We start from the raw sequence: 7,484 nt of genomic DNA, 5'->3' as shown, positions 1-7,484 counted from the left end.
TGATTGCAAACAAACCTTCCTAACTGTCGGATTTCTTGTTTATTATTCTCCTACCAGTTTCGCGTAGGAAGGTCTCAAATTTATAATCTATTTGTTGTGCCGATCCCTTCGGGTCCGACACTGATCTAAATGTAAAAACCTTCCCAACTGTCGAATTTCTTGTTCTCCTATCAGTGTCGTGCCCGAAGGGCTCGGTACAATAAATACATTAAAGTCGAAAAAGATCTTTAAGTAAATTTCGAATGTATTTGTTGTGCCGAGCCCTTCGGGTCTAAATGCAAAAAAACTTCCTCACCGTCCGATTTCTTACCTGTAGTTCTACTACCAGTTCTGCCCGAAGGGCTGGGCACTACAAATACATTAAAGTCAAAGAATGTTTAAGTAAGTCTCTAAAATATCGGTTGTGCCAAGATCCCTGGGCACGAAACTGGTTTGAATGCAAAAAAAACATCCTAACTGTCGGATTTCTTGTTTACTGTCCTGCTATCAGTGTCGTGCCCGAAGGGTGCGACAGAACAAATACTTCTAAACCTGAACGTGAAATAACAGTGAACTTTGCCTGCCCACATAATTTTCTTGAATATGATACACACTTTATTATCGGAATTATTTACTGAAAATAATCTAAAATTGGTTAAGTTTTGATGCATTTGATCAGTTTTTTCAACAAAAACTCCTGAAACCGCCGAAACGTTTTGACATTGAGTGCAGGTAAATGATAGTGGTAAAGCAGCAAAGGCGACGCTTTTAGTGGCTTGAAACCAGTCGAAGACGTTTCGGCTCTTTGATCGCCGACCTTTCCGGGGTCCAGACGGGCCCCAAAGCCGGTTTTAGCGCCCTAATGGCATTTTGGGGCGCCGGGGGTGGCGCCCGTCGAAGCGACCACATACCGCCCGGGCCTTTCGCCTCGTTAAGATCAGCGAAAATTGCCTTTGCGTTTCAAATGGAATTATGAGGGGTGTTTTGTGACTTCGGCTTTACTTAGCGGCCATATTTCGAAATGCTGGCACGGAAATTTCGACGGCTATTTATCTAAATTACCACCGCGAGGGAGGCGTGAATTGGCCTGATGAATTTATGTCGCTTATGGCTCGTGCTTTTTTCCTTCTGTCGGATTTCCAATCTGATTGCTAGCAGCTGGGGGAGGGTTTCTTTCTTTGGAACTTCTCCACTCATTTTCCTCATCGAGGCCTCACTTAATCCACTCTCGTTACTAGCCGGAGGACGCAAAAGTGATAAATTTATTGGCCTGCATTCTCTGGATGCTTTAATTAATAATTCGGTAAACATCGCTTTGGTGAGAAGAACTGAGCCGCCACTCCTTAGCAGGAGAGTAATTACCTATAAAGGAGCGTGTCAGTTTCGTGTCATGTTACCTCGGCAGTTTTATTCGGCCAGAACAGCGGTCGGAATAAGGGGAAGATTCCAAGTTTGCGGTTTTCATTTTCCAGCGATAAACCGTCTAGGAGCAGTAGTAATGGCGTGCTTCACTGTTCGGGGCGAACTCCCAATGTCTACAAGTGGCACAATAAGCGAAGCAAATATTAATTCGGAGAATGGGACAGATGTTTACATGCCGGAAAATAGGGCCGGTAAATAAGCGTGCTTGATTGTTTCCTGGGTGCATTTTTGCCTTGTCAACTGTCAGTTTCCATTCGGGGCCCTCGCATGGAAACTGATGTTGTGAAGTGAGGTTATACCATTTGGTGGTTAAAGAAAAAATCGTCAAGGAATGACACCAATCATCATGTAGAACTTTTCCATGCAGCAAAGTCGCGCAAAAATCCCAGTTTTTTCCCCCAGGGAAAGTGAAAAATATTGGGCTGACCCCTCGAAGCGTCATAAACATTATTAGCCTGACCCTCAATTACATAATAATGCCATTGCAAGAATGGAAGCGGGGCCCCCATGTAAACGCACCCAGGTGTTAAAGAAATAGTTTCTTCGCACGCTCCACCGGGGTGCACTTTGGAGGGAAGGGTGCTTGGAAATGCTGCAGGGGAGCCGACATGGATATTTCGGAGGCCGTTTCCGCTGATTGATTTTTTTCAATTGCCTGTTTGTTCGATCGTGTCTAGACCGGGATTTTTCACGCGATTCTGGCTGCTTTTGCTCCACGGCAAACGCGCCGCATGAAGGTTTCTGGTGTTGGATTTGCAAGGCAAAGTTTCCTGCCACGTCTAGATTCGAGTGATTTCAACGGTTCATTTGCACTTTCCTTGGCTTACAATGATGTTTTATCACATTATACATAGGAAACAGAGCTTTCAGTGGCCCCCGGGAACATTTTTTTCTATGAATCTGTGCTTTGAGTGGTGGTGAGCTTTGCCAACCACTAAAATTCACATGAACTTTATGAAAATTGGCCTCAATTTGGGTGCGTTTTTGTGGAGGAAACGGGGCGAAGCCCTACGATTTGCCACCAAATAAAATGAACAGTTTCCGCAAATAGACTGACCATTTTTACCGAAATTTCCTTGGGGAATTTACAACGAGCGAATGCAACAACTCCAATTTTAATACGCCGGTGTCTGCCTTGAACGGAGCGCGGAAAACTCGATTCAGGTGAAAAGTTTGCAGGAAAAATTCTAATCCGCTGCAAAGCAATAAATAATTAGCGGCACAAAATTGCCTGATGAAGCAAATTTTCGACCAGGGATGGGAATCAAGGCAATAAGGACGCTAATGTGACAAGGGATGGACAAGAGGAAAATTTACGTTTGATTACAACAAGACATTGCAGAAAATATGCGGCAGCAAAGGCATCATTAAGGAGGGTTTCCACATCGGTATGGCAATGCGTTGTGTTATCGCGACTTGGGATGATACCGGATTTTGATTTAAATCTCCGAAAAGTGTGAAACAGGGTTGAAGACAACTAGAATCACCACACCAGGAAAGGCATATTGTTTTATTGAACCATCAGATTAAATAAATCGAAATTGGGTTTAAAATGGCGCTAATATCGTTGAAGTCGCTTTGAAAGCAGCAAAGTTATAAACAAAAGAAAGAAAGAAAGAAGAAACTGCTGAACTGCTACCAAATTCCGCTAATAACTTTTTGCAAAAACTTCGAAAAAATTACCAAAATTTACGACTTGAACCGTGACTTGAAATTGGCTTTAAAGGGGCTTGTGGACCTTTGCAGTCTTTTTTGAAGCACCTGAGTTGTTGACGAAAGAAAGTAGTAAAGTCTATTAGATTAATGTAATTGTTGTGCCCAGACCTTCGGGCACGACACTGCTCGGAATGCAAATAAAACCTTCCGAACTGTCTAGGGCCAAGTTTTTGGTTCTTCTGCCAGTGTCGTTCCCCAATGGTTCTACAAAACCAATACTTGTGAACCTGAAATTGAAATAACAGTGAACTTTGCCAACCAAGATAATTTACTTGCGTATGATACACACTTTATTTTGCGAATTATTTATCGAAAATGAACTAAAATTTTTCAATCAAAACTCCTTAAATCGTCCAACCATTTTCGTTCCAAGAAGACTCGTAAGTGGAGTTTAATATAATTGTTGTGCCGAACCGTTCGGGCACGACACTGCTCGAAATGCAAATAAAACCTTCCAAAACTGTTTGGAAGGTCTAGTTTTTGGTTCTCCTGCCAGTGTCGTACGCGAAGTGTTCGACACAACAAATACTTGTGAACCTGAACTTGAAGTAACAGTGAACTTTTCCCACCAACATAATTTACTTGCGTATGATACACACTTTATTTTGCGAATTAATTACCGAAAATGGACTAAAATTGCTTTCGCTTTAGCGCATTTGGTCAGTTTTTTCAATCGAAATTCCTTAAATCGTCGAAACGTTTTCGTTCCAAGAAGACTTCGACGTAAGTGGAATTTAATGTAATTATTGTGCCGAGCCCTTCGGGCACGACACTGCTCGAAATGCAAATAAAACCTTCCAAACACTCTAAGGTCTAGTTTTTGGTTCTCCTGCCAGTGTCGTGCGCAAAGTGTTCGACACAACAAATACTTGTGAACCTGAACTTGAAGTGACAGTGAACTTTGCGAACCAACATAATTTACTTGCGTATGATACACACTTTATTTTGCGAATTAATTACCGAAAATTAACTAAAATTGGATAAGTTTTAGGGCATTTGATCAGTTTTTTCAATCAAAACTCCACATATCGTCCAACCATTTTCGTTCCAAGAAGACCGAAGTAAATGGAGTTTAATGTAATTGTAATTGTAAGTGGAGTCCAAATAAACCATTTAAATCCCTCTAGTGTCAGCCATCGAGTGACACACATCTGAGGATGCCCATGACTCGTGCCTGCAAAACCTTCCAAATACGCTCGTTTTCTGCGAGCCTGAATGGTTTTCCAGGTGTCTTGAGGAAAAATCAGAAAAAGCGCGAACATTCTCCGGATAAAAAAACTCATAATTTGGCAATGTATGATGGTCAACTTTTTCCCAGAGATTATGGAAGGGTGGAGCGATAGCCTGAAAGCTTACCGGTTTGGTCTGCTGAAGTGTCACAACCACTCACAGCACCCGTCAAAGGCCAGCAGTCGCGCAAAAGGCAAAAGATCGCGAACGATTAGCGAACGAATGGAACGATCAATCGCACTCCAGCACACGAACGAAATCAGACTAAACAGTCGGAGCGAACTCCATTGATTCAGAGCGGCAAATTTTGAACGCGCGTCCTGCGCACGGGACACACTGTTGCTTTTCGGTCGGGGGGCCGCTTTTTTGGCCCTTTTTGACTCAAAAATGATTTATTATACGCTAACCCATCTGTTTGCCGGTAGAAAGGGAAGTTTTTCGGCTAAATTTACCTGTGCGAGTAATTGATTGCCGAGGAAAATATATTATTTGCCGTAGTAATAATAATGGTGAAAAAGTTTGAAACGGTTCGCCTATTTAGCTTGTGGAAAGTTATTAAAAGCGGGGATTAAAGGACGGCCATTTATTATGCCGCAGAATTAGATGCTTTGTGTCGGATACGGGAATTTATGGCTTTTTTCCTGCCGCTGCTCACTCATTGCCGACATTCATCCCCCCATCAACTTTCTGCTGATTCTTTAACATCGTGCAATATTCTAACGCCGTTGACGCGAGCCCTGCTCCCTTCCTGGCTGGGGCATGTGAAATTTTCCACCGCTTGACCATAAAACCATAGCGAGCAGTTAAAAAGTTCGATTTTTCTGGACATCAGCGGCATTTTTCAATTCGAAACCCAGATAATCAGCACATTTGTCGGCGGTCGCGGCAACATATCGCCGCTAAATTTGGGCAATTTATTTGCAGCCGCGCTTTCTAAATACGTTCGCTTAAAGTGAACGGGGGCAATGTTTAGCCCCTTGTTAAGCGGTTTTGTGTATTGGCACGCTGACAAATGGACTTTGCGAACCGATATAAGGGGAGGTTAAACAACGGCAAAATGCAGCGCCGAATGTGTAGGATCGTGCGGCCGGCTAAAGTTTATTAGTGGTCGGTGATAAGTGAGCGGATGCTAACCGGAAGGGTTCAATTGATGCCCTTTCTGATTAAGAACAATATAAATTTATTTGTTGAGTCAAAGAGACACACATTTTTCGTGGGATTGGACGAAGAACAGGCCAGCTCGATTACCCGATCTAATTAATCGGGACTTTTTTGTGGACAATTTTAGTCAATCAATGTATTTCCAGTAGTTCACCTGACGAGAAAATTGCCCAAAGTTTTGCAAGTTGAAATAGGGATCACAACTGAGGTGTTTTGAGGGAAACACAGGCAAAAGCGCGGTGGAAACAACAAAAGTCTACTTTCCCTCTTCCACTAACTTCGTGGAAATCAAAAAAATTCACACCTAATGCTTGAAAGAATTTGAAAAATTCATTAATACGGCCATCAAAACTGCACTGTTGTGAGCAAAAGAACACACAAAAATAACAAAAAGCGGGGAAGAAATAGTCCTATTAACATTTCAGAAAACCTGCTAAAGATCAATGGAATTTTACGTTGAAACCTGAATTTTCACCTTGAAAATAGAGTTTTGAACAAATAAATGCAGGCAAATTGCCAGAAAACGGACGAGCACAAGAAGAAGTACTGTTGAGATTTACAAACTTTAGAACAAACAATCAAACAAGATGATTTAAAAAGGACTTTCAAGAGGACTTTCAACCGTTGGAACGGATTATAAAATGTACAAAGTATGGGCAAAAATGCCAAGAATGATAGCTAAAAACACAGTACAGAACAAAAATTACGAGGCTTGAAATTCGCTTAAAAATAGCTTTTTCAACGCTAAATGAGCTTCTAAAACAGTAAACTTATGAGCCATAGAGAGTTGACAATCAGAATGCGGACGGTTTCTCAAAAAATCTTAACATGTCCAAAACTCAGTCAGAATTTCGTAGTTAAGCCATCACACTAGAGGGCTGGAAATTGGCTTTAAAGTAAAATTTAAACCGTTGAAGTCGCTTTTAAAATAGCGAAATTATGAACACAAATGCCGCACAAAAATAGCTAAATCACGGATTAACTTGAGTGGAATTTTGCGTCTGGACACTCATATTAAAGGACTTTGAAATGGCTTTGGAGCCCTTGAAATTGCTACTAAAACTGCAAACTTGTGACGAAAAACGTACAAAGCGACGAAAGCACGGCGAAACAACAGAAGCCCCCTTAACATCTACTTTAAAGCTTTTTTTGAGCTAATTTATTGAGTTTTGACCTTGAGCTCTAGTACGAAAAGGTGAGATTTGATTCAGAAAATATGTGGGCGGCACATCAAAAAGCTCTTTTTACATTTACAGCAGTTTTTGCGGCAATTTTCATACTTGAAGGGCTTGAAGAGCACATTCAAGGGCTTGTTTTCCTCAAAAACTCCTGAGCTTTGAGGAAAACACCGGGAAAGCACGGTGGAAGCAACAAAAGTCTGCTTTTCCTCTTTCACTAACTTCGTAGAAATCAAAAAAATTCACACCTAATGCTTGAAAGAACTTGAAAAATACTTTAAGTTGAATTTTTGACCATTAATACTGCCATCAAAACTGCACTGTTGTGAGCAGAAGAACACACAAAAATAGCAAAAGCGCGGAAGAAATAAAAAAGTCTTTTCCGAAAACCTGCTAAAAATCAATGGAAAACGGACGGGCACAAGAATAAGTACTGTTGATACTTACAAACTTTAGAACAAACAATCAATCCATGTGATTTAAAATGGACTTTCAAGAGGACCTTCAACCGTTGAAATGGATTTTAAAATGTACAATGTATGGGCCAAGAACGATAGCTAAAGAACGAATGCCAAGAACGATAGCTAAAAACACAGAGTACAGAACAGAAATTAAAGGGCTTGAACTTCGCTTTAAAACAGCTATTTCAACGCTAAATGCGCTTCTAAAACAGTAAACTGATGAGCCATAGAGAGCAGCAAAACAAGCAGAATGCGGACGGTTTCTCAAAAAATCTTACCATGTTCAAACCTCAGTCAGAATTTCGTAGTTAAACTATCACACTAGAGGGCTTGAAAT

General features: G+C 41.2%; 1 protein-coding gene across 1 annotated transcript in view; it reads right to left on the bottom strand.

Moving 5' to 3' along the window:
- Nucleotides 1-4,590, bottom strand: part of LOC109537708 (discoidin domain-containing receptor tyrosine kinase B) — a 126,086-nt gene extending 121,496 nt beyond the window's left edge. The window contains exon 1 of the mRNA XM_019904564.2: nucleotides 4,474-4,590. The gene's annotated coding sequence lies outside the window, so the exon portion shown is untranslated. The remainder of the gene's footprint in view (nucleotides 1-4,473) is intronic.
- Between the last annotated feature and the right edge of the window lie 2,894 nt (nucleotides 4,591-7,484).

This window comes from Dendroctonus ponderosae, unplaced genomic scaffold (genome assembly GCF_020466585.1).
Source record: "Dendroctonus ponderosae isolate FM_Combo_2020 unplaced genomic scaffold, Dpon_F_20191213v2 Dpon_F_20191213_9, whole genome shotgun sequence".
Taxonomy (NCBI): domain Eukaryota; kingdom Metazoa; phylum Arthropoda; class Insecta; order Coleoptera; family Curculionidae; genus Dendroctonus; species Dendroctonus ponderosae.
The sequence above is the reverse complement of the archived record's forward strand: the minus strand, read 5'-3'. Positions and strand labels throughout refer to the sequence as shown.